Source organism: Emys orbicularis, chromosome 1 (genome assembly GCF_028017835.1).
Source record: "Emys orbicularis isolate rEmyOrb1 chromosome 1, rEmyOrb1.hap1, whole genome shotgun sequence".
Classification (NCBI taxonomy): Eukaryota; Metazoa; Chordata; order Testudines; family Emydidae; genus Emys; species Emys orbicularis.
The window spans coordinates 200,562,142-200,582,352 of NC_088683.1; the positions used below are offsets into that span (position 1 = coordinate 200,562,142).

At 41.1% G+C, this 20,211-nt stretch overlaps 1 protein-coding gene across 1 annotated transcript in view; it reads left to right on the forward strand.

Moving 5' to 3' along the window:
- Positions 1 to 20,211, forward strand: part of HUNK (hormonally up-regulated Neu-associated kinase) — an 80,374-nt gene that overhangs the window by 12,488 nt on the left and 47,675 nt on the right. The window lies entirely within an intron of this gene.

Sequence of the window (20,211 nt, forward strand, 5' to 3'; positions counted from 1 at the left end):
GTTCACTAGGTGTGACATCTTACTTGTCTCGTTGTACAGTTAAGAGGGAATGTTGAGCTTGGTCTGGAGTCTGGACTAAAATCCAGGTATGCTGCCTGGCAGTGCACAGCTCTCACTAGGCCAGAAGACAGTTGTGTAAAACCTTTTAGCCCATGTAGATTTAAAAAAGAAATAATTTAGGGCTCAAACCTGTAAGCTGATCTGCGTGGGCAGACACTTGTGCCTGCAGGTGGAGTCCCACTGACTTGAGAGGGGCTCCATGCTGGAATAAAGGTCTTCTCATGTGGAACAGTTTGCAGGATCATGGTAGTTTCTGTATTTTTCTAAACTGACATTTTTCAGGCCTGTGATTCCATGATGCTGATTAGTGCCCTTCATATATTTTGGAAAAAGGAAAAATAAATTGACAATTGATTTTGTTTTGTAAAGCAGTTATTGAGCAAGGGCACTGACTTAATTTCAATAAAAATACCATAAAAATGTGAAGCCTTAGTGCTAATATTTGGTGGCTGCATTGGCACAACCTGAGCCCATTACAGTAATTCAAAATTCCAAGTAAATTAAGGTACCCAAAGAGGCATGATGCAGGAGACCCTAACCGCTCTGGAGGAGTTAATACATATTATTGTTTCATAAATGTATGTACTTAGGCATTACATTTTTGGATTAATGAGGACCCAACTAGGTTCAGATGCATTACAATGCATTGTGTTATAGCACAAGATCAAGGCAATACAAAGTGAATGCCAAAACTCTGCTGTTACCTCACCCCATCATTTGTAGGTGTTTCAGGGACCTTCAGACAGCCTGTGATATATTATGTATGTTGGGCCAAATCCTGGTAACCCTACTCCCTAGAGTAGTCTTGCTGAAACTAATGGGACTACACTTGTGAGTAAAATAACCTGGATTTGGTCCTGTACTTCTTGCAAATACCTAGGCACAACAGGGTGAATTAAGGTTAGATTTTACAGCTTTAGCTATGAATGTCTTTCCTTTTTGAGGGTTTTAGGTCAAACCTTTTACTGTTCTTTTTGTGGTTTAAGGTTTCTATAATAACAGGCATGTGATTACTTTCTGGTCTTGAAAAAAGACTGGTTATGCTTGATGCAATTAAATGCATTTAGGCTGAGTATAGGAGAATATTGAACAGATTATTTTTTTCCATTGCTGTTTAGATGAAAATATCACAGCCTACAATCTGAAAATTTTGGGGGACAGGATTGATTTGTAAGATTCCTCAGTTCCGACAATCTTTCTTGCTACTTCTAAGGAAGCAGTCTCTCTTTTAGTAGCACACTAATTTTGATTTATTCTTAAATTGCGATGATGAAATCCTTGTTGAGTTAGCTATATAGTAATTCAATGAATGATAGGAGGCTCACTCATGGTATTTTCTCAGGTAGTCTCAAACTCAGTGTCTTTAGACTCAGAATGGCCAGCCACTGAGCAATGAAAATTTGCCAGAAATAGATTTCACAAGATATTATTCCTTATGGCATTAATACAGACAGAAGAGGCTATGTCCCTTTGAATATAATTGAGTGAGACTGTCTGTTTGTACTTTCAGTAGATTGAGGAGGCTGGATGATCTATTGTGTACTCTAATACAATATATGAAAGCCTCTGTGTCGTATCATAGAATGACAACATATTAGGGCTAGAGAATGTTTTAGAGCTGAAGGTTGTTTAAAGGAACTTGAACTGAAATTACATTTAATTTCATTCTGGGATAGGTCTAGGCACTACAGAAGTAGTTGCAGAAATTGAGTTGCTTGATTCCTAACCCACTGAAAAACCTATTTATCAGTTTCTTTAGAGTTATTGTTGATCTTAAAAAGGTGCATTTTTAGGTCCTGGTAATCAAGTGTTTTGCATGACAATGCTAACTACTTAGTGAGAAGTAGCTACTAAAAATATAGTTTTCCAGGTTCTGCCATAAAGGTAAAATGACTAATATTAGAGGTGGCCTTTTCACAGAAAGTTCTGTTTTTAGAATACATTTTTGTAGCAAACAGGTGCTAACTTGTGTATTTTAGAATCCTGGAAATGCGAGGGTGGGATACGTGGGAAGAACAAGCACTCTGTAGAGAGCTGGAAATTCCTATTAACCCTCAGCAGGTACTCCTTGAATGAAGCAAGTATTTGTAAAAATCACCTGCATAGCAGGTCCTGTAGAATCTGTCATCTGTCAATGACAGATTGCTCTGCATACAGTTTACAAAATTACATACTACTGTAGCAGGCACATTCTCTTTTGAACTTCATGGCCTGCTTTACCTTTTGAAGTGCTTATGAATGATTGAAATAGGCATATAGGGAATAGTATAGCTCCAGATCTTCTCAGCAGGTGTTGAGTCATAGAAGCGTTATTTGGCTTCCATAGAGTCTAAATGAGATTCACTCAGAGAGAGAACTGTGGCTGTTCTAGACCAGCCCAGGCAATCATGTGCCAAGAATTTACTGTGACTGAAAAGACACAGGCTGCTATATTAACAGCCATTTACATTTAAGTGTGTGGGGATACTTAGAATGTTGGGAGATTCAGTATATAGGAGGGTAAGTCTCTATCTCTCTCATATCACCTACCTACCCCAACACCACCCTACTGTTCCATATGCAAACGCTTGAAGAGGCTGTAGATTGCAGCCAGTGTTTTTCTGGGTGAGACAGACAGAAGAATGACCATACTGGGTCTGATCAGTCGTACATCTAACCCAGTATCCTGTCTTCTGACAGTGACCGATGTCAGATGCTTCAGAGGGAATGAACAGAACAGAGCAATTATTGAGTGATCCATCTACTATTGTCCACTCCATGCTTCTGGTAGTCAGCAGCTTAGGGACATCCAGAGCATGGAGTTGCATCCCTGACCATCATGGCTAATAGCCATTGATGGACCTATCCTTCAGGAATGTATCTTTTTTGAACCCACTTTGGCCTTCACAATATCTCCTGGCAATTATTTCCACAGGTTGACTGCATTGTGTGAAGAATTACTCCCTTATATTTATTTTAAACCTGCTGCCTATTAATTTCATTGGGTGAGCCCTGATTCTTGTGTTATTTGAATGGGTAAATAACACTTCCTTATTCACTTTCTCTACACCGTTCATGATTTTATAGACCTTTATTTTATTGCCCCTTAGTCATCCTTTTTCTAAGTTTAATAGTTAAATCTTTTTAATCTCTCCTCATATGGAAGCTGTTCCATACCCCTAATCATTTTTGTTGCCCTTCTCTATACTTTTTCCAATTCTAAAATATCTTTTTTGAGATGGGGCAACCAGAACTGCACACAGTATTCAAGATGTGGGAGTACTATAGATTTATATAATGCATTATGATATTTTGCATCTTATTATCTATCCCTTTCCTAATGGTTCCTAATGTTCTGTTAGCTTTTTTGATTGCTGCTGCATATTGAGCAGATGGTTTCAGAGAACAACCCACGATGACCCCAAGATCTCTTTCTTGAGTGGTAACAGCTAATTTAGACCCCAACATTTTGTATCTATATTTGGGATTATGTTTTCCAATGTGCATTACTTTGCACTTACCAATATTGAATTTTATCTGCATTTTCATACCCAGTTTTGTGAGATCCCTTTGCAACTCTTGTCAGTCAGCTTTGGACTTAATTATCTTGAGTAATTTTGTATCATCTGCAAATTCTGCCAGTTCACTGTTCATCCCCTTTTTCATTTATGAATATGTCATGCAGTACAGGTCCTAGTGCAGATCTTTGGGGGACTCTACTGTTTACACCTCTCTGCTGTGAAAACTGACCATTTATTTGTATCTTTGTTTCCTATCTTTTAACCAGTTACTGATCCAAGAGGACCTTCCCTCTTATTCCATGACAGCTTACTTTGCGTAAGGGCCTTTGGTGAGGGACCTTATCAAAAGCTTTCTGAAAGTCCAGGTACACTAACTCAACTGGATCATCCTTGTCCACATATTTGTTGACCTCCTTAAAGAATTCTAACAGGTTGGTGAGGCATAATTTCCCATTACAAGAACCATGTTGACATGGTTTTTTTCACACCCCTGACCAACGTGACCAACAAAATGATTCAGCTGTTTTGTGAGAACAGGGCTAGGAAAAAATATGTTGTTTTCCCCATTGTGACCCTAACAGCATCTGTGTATCAGGAAGCAACTGCCTCCCTGGTCTCTGGCAGTGATTATCAGCTGGCCTGACTGGCTTAGTGTACCCCAGCTCACCAACGGGGGAGAACACAGCATGGAGTCTACACCAGACAGCATGGCATCCACACCCATCCGGGGAAAGGAACTTTATCTGGGGATACATTTCAGAAGAATGTATTTCAAAGGTTTACGGGACTATAAAAAGAGGGGGAGTGACCCTCCCCTAAGTTATCCTTTACCTGAGGAGACATAGAAAACTAGTGCCTTGGGAATCCTTGTGGGGCTCCTGATCAAAAGCTAGTCAGCCATTGCTGGAAAAGGAAGATTGCTGAGGAAACCAGCTTTTACAAAGACTGTAGCTTGTTAAGTTAGGTCTTAGCCATTAGAAAGTGTATTTTACTGTTGTTTTTTTCTAACACTTTCTATCTTTATCCCATATATTTAAATTCCCTTAAAACCAATCTCTTTTTAAATAAATTAAATAAACTTGTTTTACTTTTTATCTCCAACCCAGTGCTTTGATTGTATGGAAGTGATTGTTAATTCCAGTCAAGGCAACAAGTTGTTGATTCTGTCTCTTTAAAGGAGCAGCAAACTTAATCTCTTTTGTTATTGCACCGTGGTAAGGCCTGTGCATTTCAGAGCAACATCTCTGAGGAGCTCGGGGGCTAGAGTTCACTAATAGTTATCTGCTAGGCAATGTTTGGGCTGGGAGAGCCCTGAAGAGTTTGTTGGCAAGGCAGACAAGCTGGTGTGCCAGGCAGTTGTCACATAGCTTAGGTGCCGCAAAGCTCCCACTTACTGAGGCTGAGAGGGGTAGCACAGTGTCTCACAGCTCTGGGTATTACCAGCAGCTTGCCAGACCCATGTTAGTAAATTATGGTGACCTTTTCTTTGAAAAGCTCTAGCGCCCCCATTCTTTGGAGCAGGAACTTGAAATTTGGCTGGGGATTGCAAAAAGCACATAAATGTTCGTGAAGCACTCAGATACTGCAGTGATGAGCACCACAGAAAAACCCATGAGGAAATGAATAATTCTGTTGTCAGAGCAAGATTTGTGGTGTTGGGCCACGTATACATTAAACTTTGAGGCTAAAACAAAATATTGAACAGCTGCTGTTTAAGTGAGGACTGGCCATTCTGCGCATGGAATGAAGCAGAGATCCTGTGGAACAAATTCTATGTGATCGTATAATTTAAGACCATATAATAACACAGATGTACAAGAGGGCTAAATTAAGGTTCGCCAACCATTTTAATTCTGCTTAGCTTTTGAGTACTTGACTTTGCAGTTGTAATAATGTTCTTTTCATGTAGTTTTCTTGTATGTAATTTTTATTTAAATTATTGAATGAATGCCTATGTAAATGTGAAATACCGTACTGTATCAAATAATTTTATTTAGAATATAATTGGAAGGATTTTAAGTCAAAGTTGTAGTGACTTCAGTAGGAGTTTTGCTTGAATGAGCACTGCAGGATTTGACACTTTGTCAGCACAGCGTGGCATAACGCATGTTATGGAGCATTTAAGGATTTTAACATAAGGCAGGATAAACACCAGGCTGCTGATGTGCAATCACCTGTTCATTATTTCTTATGTAATCACCTGCTTGTAATGGATTCATCTGGAAAATAAGCAGTTTCAACAGGAGCCTATTACAAAGCTGAACTCTTCCCTCTAACCCCCTGTTGTTCTATGTTTCATGTTTGGAGTAAGTAAAATGGTCTTTAATAGTCAGAGAGGCTGCTCACTATTCCAATCTGTCTTCCAGGAAGCTTGTTTTAATATTTTTCAGCTGTAGCTCTCACATGTTCTGCAGTGATCTGAATTGATGCACATGTGGCAGTTGCTTATCCTCTTGAGATAATCTGCTTTCAAGTTTACATTCAGCAGTTTTAAAGGCATCGCTAACAGTGCACGTCAGTAGTGCTTGCTTTTTATATATACCATCATACTATTTGCATTGGTGGCAAATAGAGGGAAATATCCAGTGTTTAGATTAAATTGACACCAGGTGTAAGTTTTTGTGTGATTCTCACATCTGGGTCCTTGTATTTGCTCTTGAAAGCTTTGTATTTTTAACGTTTTTAATGAAGTGTAAAGCTGTGTGCCTGGTTTTGGAGGCATGTGTTAAATATAAATGTCTTGTTAATTAAAATGTGTCCTGCTCTCTTTGTCTCAGAATGGGCTTTATTCATCCCTGGTATAGGCTCTTGAAGTTATACCAGGGTTGCTTTTACACTGGTGAATAGTGGGTTGCTACTATTTATCTTCATACATTTCAGAAGACATAAAGCAACTCGCTTATATTTCCCCTTCCCTTTGCCATTTGCAAGTTATGTGGTTATCCTAAATGCAGGAAAATGGAAGGTAATAGTGTATAACATTTATCTTCATTATTTAGGGGGATGATGTAAATTCCTAAGTCAAGCAGCCACTTAACTGTTGTGACAAACCATCCCATAACAAGTGAATTGTAATAGTCTATCTAAAACTGAGTAGTTACGTGTTGTATAAACAGCAATATAAAAAATGAATTGTTAGTTATTGTGTTGATTACACCCTTCTCCAAGTTTTTCAAGGGAATATCTACAATTATCTGAAGAGTGTCAGTGCCAAGGTAGAAGAGGAATTATGCAGGGTGGTCTGAGGGTGTTTCAGTAGGAATAAATGGATACAACAGAGCAAAGGAAAACTTGCATTGGCCTTCAGCAAATACTTCTTAACAGCGCGATTTATTTGCCTGTCCAATTGTTTCCCATGGGAAGTGGTGGAAGATTCAGTACTAGGGTTATTTAAAACTCTATTGGTCAACCTCTGTCCACCTCCATTGAACACTTTTTGGTATTTGAATTCAAATCACAAACAAGATTGAAATGCTGAAATCTAATGTTTTGAGGGTAAACATTTCAAATAGTGTTTTAAATAAATATATTGGCTTTCTTATCCCTTCCATCAGTAGCAACCTCAGGCACAGGCTGAGGGTTGTATGGTCATAAAGGTTAGAGTTGGAACCATCTCCTAACTACTATAGTGTGTCTCTCTCAAACACTTTCCCTAATACCGTCCAAAACAACATTTTGTCTGCTGATGGGCAGTGGGTTACAGCCTATGACTCTTCTAGCTGGCTGGTTCAGGAAGTGCCAATAAAATGAATGAAAATGCTTATTTTGGTATAGTTCCTGGAATCACTGATCTCAATATTAGCAACTTTATATAGTAAAAATGTGTGTCCACACTGGGGGTTTGTACTACTTTAATTATACCTGTTCTAAACTGATATAGCTAAAACAATACAAAAACTGTGTGTGGACCAGCCCATAATGGAGGGAACTAAGTCTAGCCCAGGGATCAGCAACCTTCGGCATGCGGCCTGCCAGGGTAAGCCCCCTAGCGGGCTGGGCCGGTTTGTTTACCTGCCGCGTCCGCAGGTTCGGCCGATCACGGCTCCCACTGGCCGCGGTTCACCGCTCCAGGCCAATGGGGGCTGTGGGAAGCGGCGCAGCCGAGGGATGTGCTGGCCACCACTTCCCGCAGCCCCCATTGGCCTGGAGCAGCGAACTGCGGCCAGTGGGAGCTGCAATTGGCCGAACCTGTGGATGCGGCAGGTAAACAAACCGGCCTGGCCCGCCGGGGGATTTACCCTGGCGGGCCGCGGGCTGAAGGTTGCGGATCCCTGGTCTAGCCCGTCCTTCACTACAGGGAAGGTTAATGCAGTAAAGATCCTATGAGAGGTTTACAGAGCCTGTGAAGAGGACCACCTGTGAAAAATAAACAGAAAGCTGAAGTTGCACTTACTAAAGATTCCTTTTTTTATGAATGCTTCACTCCCTTGCCCTGCCCTTAGAAATGATTTTTCGTTTTCGATCATGTAATGCTGTTCTTTGTTTTAGTATAGGATCAGAAGTGTTACTGCTATGGAAAAGGTCTCCAAATGAAGAGAATAGAAAAGAGTAATACATAAATAAAATTTCATGACTATCTGCCTGTTGTATTTTTTTTATATACATCTTCCACATTCGATTTTCTATGTGTGATATCCATGCAGCTATGAGACAAAATATGTAATCATTGTGCTGCCTTGAAACACTTCTTCTCTTGGTTCTCAACATTTGTGAACTTTCTGTCACTCAAGTTATAACGCCACACAAATAATGGTGCTGAGACTTAAACCTTCTGTGCATCAAAAGCAGAAGTATTTATTTCTCTGGTAAGTGTAAATTTTCCTCTAGAAAAACTATAAAGCTACATCATATTAAAGCAATTTATTATATGAGGGACACTGACTTTTCTGCATACCTAGTTATGCATTTCATCACTGAAATGTGAAACTGGGACAGTTTAATGTGTAACATATTACAAGTCCATGAATGTGAATGTTAGAAGATTCATAAGCAGGGGCTCTCATGCAAGGGTTGCTGTTAACGCAACATTATTATCTGGTATCAGTTCTCCGTTTTTGTTTCCCCACATGTAACCTGAGAGCCTCATCCATCTCACTGTGACAGACAAAATTGTCAGCATTAAAAAGGCAAGTTTTACTTTATCAGAAACAGCTGTGTAGGATATGGTTCATTTGTGACCAAGGCATAAACGACACTTTGCTGTATTTTAGACATAGCTGTTTTATGTTGTTCTTACAACTTAAAAGGACCATGTTTAGCTCAAGAGACCTCTGTTTTGTAACAGTTGTCACGCTGGCTTCCCCCATGACCAGTCATGTGTAGCAATCAGTTTGGTCAACACAGAATAGGGACCACACTTGCCTTAACAAGTTTTCCATCTGCCATGGTGATCACATATCACTCCTCATTCATTTGTGTAACAGCCCCTGAAAATTCCTTTCCTCTGACTTGATTAAACTTTGTGCTCCAACTAGTTTTCTTGCTGAGTGACAGAGAGTATTATAGCAATGTGAGCTTTACCTTATGTCTGGGGAGAAATCCTTCTTCGAAAAATATTCAATATTTGGAGAGTGATATTTGATGAACACTTTAAATTGCCAGGCAAATCATGTTGTTTCAGACATTCAAGTGTATATTTTCTCCTCGCTGTGCCTAATCCAGACCTTAAGGCTGGTTTGACAGGCTTGTAAGGATTTCCTGTCCAGTCTATGCTATCTTTATGGGGCCATCATTTATATTTGTCCCTGGCCTTCTGCCTTCTCTACCTCCATCCATCTCTGCCTAATCCTAGTCTATTTGTATATAGCCTTAGATACCTAAGAAGTGAAAATTTGCTGATGTCACTGGGGATACCATTACGGCCACCCCATTCATTGGTTGACCAGGAGAGACTGAGAAGTCAATGGAACCTTCTTCTTTCTGTCTAAGACTGAGTGGATCTCTTCCATGACTCCTGAAATCCTACTTGACCATGGAGAGTCACATCATCCCTCTCATACCCAGGTTTACACTGTAGCAGTGCAAAATACTGCATTCCAGTCTCCTGGGCCATACACTGGCTACATGACACCAAAATGTTGCAACTCATTGCTCCTGCATTGGAGCCACATATTCATGGTTATTTGTCAGTCCATCAGAGTGGAGGCGAAACAGACAGTGATTATACTTGTGGACAAGTCTGCGTTTGCAGATTGCTGTTGGCCTGGCTTATCTCTGATTTCCTTGAAATGAACAGCTAACCTGTAAGTAGGATGAATAAAGAGTTGGTTAACTTTCTGTTGATACTTTTAAGGAATGTCTGCAATTTCCTCAGAAATCATAACTTGAAGGATGCATAAAAACACAAAGCACTAACATCTATTAAGGAGGCTTATTGCTAGGGAAAATATGATGTTAGACAGGATGGTCAAAAAATCCCTTAGAAAATTGTAGTAAAGGGATTCACAAAATATGCCACTTTAAAATTTACAGACACAAATAGTTAATAATGCTCTATGAATTGGGTGCTGTAAACCCCAGGGTATTTAAGCACATGCCTGACTTCAAGCACATGAGTATTCTTATTGATTTCAATGGGCCTACTCACGTGCTTAAAGTTAGGCATGTGTTTAGTGCCTTACTGAATTGGGATCCTGGGGAAAGAAGTCTTACTATGATACAGCAAAACTATGAATTCCATCTCTTGAGAACAGAGCAGTCACAGCTGGATATACACTCGTCACATTTTGGCAGCTTACATGAAAGGATTTTCTTTTTTGTTCAAACAATGGCAATGTTGGTCAATTTCAGTAATGGATTTGCTTGAAAAATCTTTGAATATGCACACCTATCTTTTAAGACCTTGGAACCTGTCATCTGAAAGACAACATTTAGAAACAAATAACTAAAGACACCACAGAGCCTGAACAGTCTTCTAGAACAAATGGTAAAGACCCAGCACTTAATGAATCTGACATTTTCTAATCCTTAGATGCTTCTAATTCATTTATTGAAAGCAATAGTCATTTTACTGAAGAAAAATCAAAGTAACAGAGACCTACATTTTCAAAAGTGACAACTAGTCAATTTGGGTGCCTCAGCGTTTGGGTGCCCAACCTGAGATACCTTAAAAGGGCCTGATTTTCAGAAAGCTCTGAGCATCCTACATTCTAAAAATTTGGCCTCTTTAACATGTCTCAAGCTGGACACCCAAAATCACTAGTCAATCCTGAAAAATTGTCAGATATTTTTTAGTTAAAGTAGTGTTAAATATAAAGCAAAGCTACAAGTGATGTAAAATATGTAGCCCAAAGAAAATAACTAGGGCAAAAAAGGGCAAATCCATGCTTTATGTGTATCTTAAAAAGTACAAATGGAGATGGACTTACATAAATGTATGTAACATAGTCCGTGCTTACACAGTGGGCCTCTTTGTTTCCCTCTAGTGGCTGGACTACATAGAGGTTTGAGTCAGTTTATAGATCTGGGTATTTTACCTCAGGCAGTAAATGTTCATACTTTCAGATCTAGAGGACCTAGGTTCAATCTCTGCGTCTCATAAACCATCTGGGGGTGCCATGCTACATCTACATCAGCCCATAACTGCAGTCCATGAAATTTCTTCTCTCGTGTTATATTTATTACTTAGGGCCAAATCCTACAATGCTTATTTGGCCCTTACTAAGGCATACCTCCTCTTAATTCTGTGGGAGTCCTGCCTCAGTAAAGGACTGCAGGATTTGACTCTTATTTGAACTTATAAGATAAAGTGTGTGGGATAAAGAGGAGATTCATTCAAAATTATCTTTAAATTGTTAGGCCCCTATCCTGCAAATGCATGTGTGCGCTTTTACTCAAGTGTAAAGTTATACATATGCTTAAGTCTTATAGGATCAGGGCCTAAGTGTGCAACTGTTTTTCTTTTGGTAAAGGGAGATTCTCAAGCATCTCACCTCAGACCCTGTCCACTACACTGTGACCCCAGCCTCATGGCCAGTCCCTCCAGGGATTTTGTGTTCTGCAGCCAGTAGGATTTACTTCCATTGATGTGCATTACACATTCCTGTCTGACAACCAAACCTGGTTTTCCCATATGCTAGTGCAGTGTGTTACTGACCAGCCACTGGAATATTTTATAAGAGGTTCCACTTACTTATTCAGTAGAATGATAGTTTGTCTTAACTGAAGCAAGTCTTTGAGGTTTGTCATGGAAAGTTATATAGAGGAATTGGCATTTTTAATGTAAAAACATCTTGGATAAAGTCTTAGCTGCTAAAAGTACTAATGCCGTCTAGCAATTTTGTATGTATTTGAAGATCAACTCTGCAGTGAGCTCGTCTTCTTTTTTTTTAAACATTTTTTTTTTGTTAGCATCCTACTTTGTGATGGGATCCAACATTTGGTTTCCCACCAGCAGGACATTTCAGAGATGCCATGACTTGAATTACTTATTGATATAGGACTGAGGTTTAGGCATAAAGAATACAAATTTTCTAGCAGCAAATTGCTAGCATCATGGGGTGTTTACAAAGAAGTGGTTTAAAGAAAAATCTGTCTCTAAATAAGACTGAGCCCCTTGTCTAACAGAGCTATATTGCTTTCATGTTAACATAGAATAGTTAGGAAAATATCTAATTAGCTCTGTGCATTTGTACTGTCCCAGAAAATATTTGTCTTCAATAACAGAAGCACAACTTTTTGGCTCCCATTTCCCCCCCATTCACTGTTTGATTCAAAAGGAAGGGAGCAAACAATAGCCAGATATGACAGTGGCTGGCGCACCCAGAAAGGGGGGAGAGGGAACGGCTTCCTGGCATACATCCGGTGAGCATGTGGAAGTTCCTCCTCTCCAACACTATGTAAAAGCTCAACTGCTGGGCTTTGGGTTGGTGTCAGAGGACAGTACCTGATCCGGGCAGCATGCTTCCCTCACAACCTGGTAGATTCTGTGCTGGGATTTCAATCAGGAAACAATGAGACTGGCCCAGGATAAGACTCTCTTATTGGACTCTAGACTGGCCCAAGACAAGATGCTCTGATGTAGGGGCAAAGCATTTTGAGCAGCTGGGCACTGGATGTGGAACACTTGATTAGGGGAGATCAGCGCCTGACTGCTTTCAGATCTAAATGCAAGACCTGTCTGTAGGAGAAGGCATTCCCCCAGGAATAGCATTTTCCCAGGAGCATTCCACACTTTGGGAGATTGGGTTGGGAGGAAGAAAAAGGCAGGGAGGAAAGAAAACCTCTATTCTCCTCCCCAGATACATACACTGGAGACAAAGGAAGCTGTGAGAACACTTCCATTTCAGGCATACTCAGTGCTATCTTTACTACAACTGTTGTATGGCATTTAGATATGACCAAAGAGGAGCATTTCTGATGAGGAACTTTTGGGCCAAATTTGTCCCTGATATATAACTCCATTGGCTTCAATAGGACCAGTTAGGCTAGGGATTAATTTGGCTCCTTCCTTTCCCACTACACGCCGTCCTCAATACACACTCACCACAATATTTTATTGCCACAATCCAGATAAGCAGAATTTGCTCTTATGATGTGTCACAGCACAGAACAAACTTCAGGAAAGTGAGTGATTCTAACAATATAATTCTGGGAAACTGAAACCCAAATATGGCCTGTTACTCATCTGTGTACCTCAAAACACACAGTAACCTAAACCATTGGTTTATTTACATGGCAAAGATTTAACCGGAAGTGGAGGGTGGGATGTCAAGAACTACTGTTTCTACCAATTCACTTTAATCTCTTGCTTTATTATTTATTATGATTTTGCTGTGATACAGCTTAAGGACTCTGATGAGGGCTCCATTGTGCTAGGCACTGTGCATGCAACACAAAGACAGTCTCTGTTTCAGAGAGCTCCCAGTCTAAGGTTTGCGAGAGCAAATAAATAAAATAAAATAAAATGAAAGACCTTCCCTGAGCAGATTTTGAAACCCTACATTTGTTTTGATATTTAGCTAATATCTGTGGCAAATGCCTTTTTCTTTATAGGTGGGTGAGGTTTGCAGCATGGGGGGGAACGGTGTATGGTGAATATGTAGGGCCATATTCTACTTATTTATATTGAGGTAAATATGGAGTAACCCCATTGTAGTGAATAGGATAATTCCAGATTCTCACTAGTTTAACGGAGAGAAGAGTTTGGTCCTTCAATTTTCTTTTATATGGTACAATATGAGGATGTGGGGGGAGAGAGGAACATTTGATATTTTGTATACAGAACATAAAACAAAAACAACCTACCTCATGGAAGGGGACCCTTGCAGAGCCCCTGCACCAATGGGCGTCTTTCATTCAGGAAAGGAAGGAAACACAGGAAGGAGAGCAACATAGGAAAAAAGAATAAAGTGAAAAGGGGCAATAAAAACAAGGAATGGGCTAGATAGAATGAGAGACAAAAGAGCTAGAACTTTTATAGGAAAATACCCAGATGATGCTAGGGTAGGTATGTATTTTAGTCTGTTGTTATTTCTTTTTAAGTGTGTGCAGGCTTATTTAAATACAGAGGTTTCTGGACAGTCCATATGGTTATTTCTTTTCTTTTCTTTTTCCCCCTCCCTCAGTTGCTGGCTTCATTTCTGCTGATCACTGCTTGCAATATCTGTTCAGTGCTTCCCCATTTCTTTCCATCTCTCTCTTCTGGTGGCGGTGATTGAGATGTGTTACATCAGTGAATGCTGGTTAGACTTTGTTGCCCCTTGGCCAGGCCTGCCCTGTTCATGGAAACAGGTGAGAATGGGAGGCGCTGTGTAATCAGCTGCTGCTGATGCAAGATCATGACTGCATAAATTTTCTTTTGGGCCTCTTCCCCAGACCAATGATAAGGTTTGCCTTGCCTGCCCTCTTTCAGATGGCACTAGCTCAGGGATCGGCAACCTTTGGCACGCAGCCAAAGCACCTTGGCGGGCCGGGCTGGTTTGTTTACCTGCCGCGTCCGCAGGTTTGGCTGATCGCGGCTCCCAGTGGCTGCAGTTTGCCGCTCCAGGCCAATAGGTAGCAGTTCTGTCAAGAACATCCCTTGGCCCATGCTGCTTCCCGCAGCTCCCATTGGCCTGGAGCGGTGAACCGCGGCCAGTGGGAGCCGCTATCGGCCGAACCTGCGGACGCAGCAGGTAAACAAACCGGCCCGGCCTGCCAGGATGCTTACCCTGGCGGGCCGCGGGCCAAAGGTTACTGATCCCTGCACTAGCCTACACTGGATTCCAGATATTAGATGTGTATCCTCCAAATGGCTGTTTGAGCAGTCCCGCTCTCGCCCCATTTCAGGGGATCTTTAGGAAATATTAAAACACGTATCTGAAAAGTATCCTACCAGGTGGTGGGTGCCAGCGTGGAGGGGTGGGACCTCTGGGGTCCCAATTATACATATCCACCAGCCCAGTGTTTCTCAAACTTCTGTATTGGTGACCTCTTTCACACAGCAAACTTATGAGTGCAACCCCCCACCCCGTATAAATTAAAAACACTTTTTTTGTATTTAACACTATTATAAATTCTGGAGGCAAAGCGGGGTTCGGGAGTGGAGGTTGACAGCTCGTGACCCCCCATGTAATAAGCTAGTGACCCGCTGAGGGATCACTACCCCCAGTTTGAGAACCCCTGCACTAGTCATACCCCTCCAGGAAGGGGTTGTGTAGGTATTGGGGGGCCCCCTGCTTCAGCCCAGGAGTTGTAATAGCATCCGCAAGAGGGCTGCAGAACCTCTACTGTCAGAGAGATGGATTCTGTCCCTGCAACCCCCCTTTGCTGCACAAAGCCTGTTCACTCAGATTGTGTGTATTTTACCCTATGGGCCTGCTTTCCTTCTTCTCGCGGAGTCATCATAAATCCTGCCACCTTCTTCCTCCCAGTCTGTGCCATTTGCATTTTCCCTTTTCCCATCCTGAGTCTCCTTTTCTCTTTCTTGAATCTCTTCCCCACATCTCCTTTTTCCACTTCCTCTATAGAGTGTCTCTGATGTATGTCTTCTCTTTGCCCTCCCTGCTGAAGTAGGTGTATGCCCTAGGCATGGAAGCTGGCCCCTGGGCAGGAAGGCGTTCTAGCAGCCTGTGGCTGGGGTGGGGCAGTAGGCTGCAGAGGGTGTGGGAGGGTGTCACTGTTTAGAGTGGACTGGACTTCCACAGTGCAGAGGGGAGGGAGAAATGCCTGGGGCTTGCTTGGCCTAATGTTCTTTACAGTGAGCTAGCAGGGAGGCCTTATGCCAGGGGCAAACCAAACCAAGGGAAAAAAATGGAAGCCTCTAATACCAAAAGCACCATATACGTAGGTATTTCTCTGGTGCCCTCTGCAGTAACTTGGTGCTAGGAAACAGGATGCACTCTCTCCCCAGCCAAGAGAGAAAACAGTGCTGCATAGAAATGGTAGTTTCCTCTGGGCTGGGTGACTCAGGTCCTCCTTATTCTTAACTTATGTCTTTCTCTTTTTCTCACACCTGTATGGGGGTGTTGCTGAAACAAAGCTGCCAGTGCCTCCCTTGTGTGCTGTACATCAGCCATGGCTGTTAGACTCTTACATTACAGGCCAAATGCAAGGGGGGGCAACTAGTGTGGTTGGGATGGGATGAAGCTGATAGGACTTAAATGAGGGGAAAGATGGCCCAGAATGAAGGGATGGACTTAAAACAACCCTACAGCTCTATTTGAATAGGTGGTGTGCAGTCATACCAAGGGTCTGATCCAGCACCTGTTGAAGTCAGTGGCAAAGCTCCTATTGACTTTAATGGTGCAGGATCAGGGCCCAAATTCCTAGGTAAAAGTGAAAGAATATGGCCAAGTTGTTGTCTGGGAGTCCCACATTCACATGAATTTCCCTGCCTCCCCCTAGCAAATATAGTGAATGTGGGAGATACACATGTGCTCAGCAATGTGCCTTTATATTCAATGAATTAGGGATGACTTATTGGTATGAGTGAAAGATGATTCACAATACGCCTCAGACAACAGATTTATGTTCCATGTGGTTAATACTTTGTATCGTTCAATTATGAAAAATACCAGCATCTTTTTTTCTTCTTCTGCAGATGTTGTTTCCTGCTGGTAAGATACAAACCAGCAAATAATCTTTCTGTATCAATGAATTTGTTTGTCCTTAGCTGAATAACTCTTATCGTTTGCTGTTTGAATAGTTTACACTAGCCTCTATGTTATTGCTCTTATCTCATTAGGTAGAGAACATACTGATTTCTTGGTGAATCACCGCAGGCTTTTAAAAGTTGTTCAGATCTGATTTCCCTGTTGTTATCTTACCTTACAATGAAATGATTTTTCTTTAATGTGACTAGTCAGAAATGTAGCTTCCAGACATTGATGGGAGTGTTGCCACATTATGTTTCAACTGTGAAGCTGTCTTGTGTTTATTGCTTCACTGTATCTTTATATCAAAGGTATTCAACTATTTTTTTAAAAGTCAGCCTCCTACCTGAATAATTTATCCAGATAATTAAAGGTCAGTAATTATTTCTGATTAAGTCAAACTCTTAGTGCTTAATTCTTCAGTTTCTTATGAACTTGAATTCAATGGGAATTTTGGCTGTGAGAACAGTAGTCAGGTCCTTTTTGGGTCCATTTTTGTTGTAAAACTCCCAGATCATAGCATTCCCCCTCCGCCCCCTCAAAAAAAGTTCATTAATTTAACCTTTTGTCTGCTTATTTCATTAATGTGAGGCTAGTGATGTGATTTAATATAATTACAAGCAATTTCCATGTTTCTAATCTAACAATTCAAAGCATTTATTTATCATAGCATAGAATGAGAACCAACCTAGAGGCTTTAAGAAATGGGCTTAGAGCTCTTTCTGAATAAGGCAGAATGTAACAAATTCCTATTGCTATTTTTTTCTTCAAGATTAAAATAAGCATTTTTTTAATATCCATTATTATTATATGGTGTGAAGGCCCCTATGGTTCCCACCGCATATGCCCTAGTATGCAGAGAGAAAAAACATTGTAGCAATAAAGCATTTCCCCCACAATAATTACAAACGCCTCCCCATACACCTTACCACCACCCACTCCTAATGTGGAAGTAATGTATGCTATGTAACATTTTCTGGAGCTCCAGGCAAGATACCGTCTTCATAAGTGAGTGAGAGCAATAGGTAGTAGAAAGCATTTGCGAAAATGTTTGTAACACATGGTGACACTTCTTGGGGATACCCAGGGTTGTGTGAGGCATATCACCACCACCTGACCTTCGTGTGAGGAAGCTTTGTCTGTGCCTGCTGTGGATCAGTTCCTCAACTTCACCAGCCACAGTCAACACAAGCCCTGGCTTCCAGGCCTCTGTAGGCCCTGGTCTCTCTTTACAGGTCAACAATAGGCACACTCCAAGCCCTGAGTCCTCTGAGCATCTCCCTGGAGTGGCCAGCCTCTGATCTCCACAGTATGCACAGGTCCTCTGTTCGCAAAAGTACTGTACTCCACAGCTTACCAGTTACACGGTAGACTCCAGCTCCACTTAACACACAGCACTTAGATTTGATTATAGAGAAAGCAAGGAGACATTTATTTAATAAAGAACAGAGATTCAAATGATAAGCAGAAATATTAGAAACAAAGAGTTACATATAAAATCAAATCATAACACGCTTTCTAGAGCCTAAACTTAACTAACAAGACATTGTCCTGTCATAGAGAGCAAAAGCTCACCCAAAATCCTTCCAGTGTATTACAGCCAGGGTTGGCTGTGATCTTCTGTACATGAAACAAGCACGCTGTCCTCTTGCCTCCTCAAGGGAAAGATCCAGAATGTGTCTCTGTCCCTACCGTTATAGTCCAAAAATCCATTGTTGTTACTTGCAAACAGGGTTATTCCTGTTGCTTGTGTTTGCCTGTCTAGACTCTCCCCTGGAGACTTTGCAATCACCTGATTAGCATTTTGCTCAGACAGTAAATAGGTGTTCATTGTGAAGCATACAATAGTCAATTTACAGGTAGACAGATACATAAACACATCTTGCCTGAAAGAAACCTGTTTCTCACCTTTTGGTGACCAGCCCCAAGTCACAGACCTTAAGAACATAATTTTCAGTATATAGACAGAACTCCTTACATATTATCTGTACATATATTTCTCAGTGATTATGAGGAGCAGTGTGACAGGCTTTCATTGGAGACTTTACGTGACATTCTTTGGTGAACTACTATGTAGATACTAGGGGATCCCTACAACCCCCATGCACCCCATGCCCTCTGCCAGTTGGCACCAAGAGGTCCCTAGTTTACACACATACTTAAGTAAAACAATGCAGAGAAGCCTTTCCCCTCAAGCAAAACACATAGCAGTTGACTGTGGGAACCAACAGAACCACTGGCTGAAATTATAAGCCATATGCTGATCCAGAGAAAGAAAGTTTTCAGATATCTTAGGCATTTCTAGGTGCCCATCATCATAGTATCTGACAGCCAAATACAGTAATTAAAATTTGCATAGTAGTCTCTAGTGGACTTTAATATTTGTCTCTCCCAGGTATGGTATATATTTCTAGTTTGTGCCATCTTGTTGTAATTCCCTGTCTTTGGTTAGTGCAGAAATGCCTTTGCATGTCTTGAAATATACTCTAACAATGGTTAGACTTTGGCTTAGCCATACCTCTTCCAGCAGTTGGCTTCACAAATGAACCCCTTTGACTATGTTATTTTCAGCTCTTGAGAGCTTCACTTTGGGCACAGTTAGCTTGTTAGCTGCATCATCTCAGAGGAATGCAGCTGTCGTAGTAGTTTGTGAACAGAGAGGTGACTTCTGTGGCGGGTCCCAGCCTGTTGAGAATATTTGTACTAGTGCTTTGTATTGACACTGGAAGCAAACCAGGAGCCACTGGAGGATACGTTCTTGGCACTGTTTCCAGGTAGGAAAGTGATCTTATGTGATCTGTATAAGGTACAGTTTACTTGTTGTCTTAATCATCAGCCCCAACTACCATGAGTTAAAATAGTTTAGTTGGCAGGCAGTTGAAAGTATGAATTACTGTGGCTAGATCATCATCCAGGAGGAGGGATGGACATAGTTGTCTGCTAAGCTGGAGGCAGAAGGAAGATCATTTTCACTACCATTACTGTCTGGATTAATGACTAGTCCAGTAAAACTCAGATACTTGTCCTTCATTAATTATTTCTGCTCTTAATAGGAATAAATAAGGCAAGGGTAGTGCACACAGAGTTGCTTGCAACTCAGATACAGGCACACAATAATGCTGTTTGGGGAGCAGCTGTGTATGCCACTTTGAGGGTACATATGCCACATTCCACACGCTAGCCTGAATTTGGCCCTATGTAGCCAGGAACCTTTCAAATAAACTACGTATAAAGTTGGTTGTCATGCAACAACACCAAGCTCTTTTTTCCTGTTTCTGAAAAGTTAACAAGTGTCGCAGTAGAAATGGTTAGTGAGCTACTCGATTTCAGTGCATGAGTTAAAAGGACTCCTGTTGTTGCAGGGGAAATGTAGAACAGGAGGGAAGGACTGAGCATAGCCTTTTGTTGTTCAGCTGACATACATTGTTCAATCATTGGCTGATGCTAATGACCTGGAAGTCTGCAGCATCATGTCTAAACGGGAAAGCTTAGGAATTAAATAAATATCTAAAAACACGAAGCAACTAAAGGGGTGACTGTGTTTTTACTACAAACTGTTTAATGAACCTGCCAACACA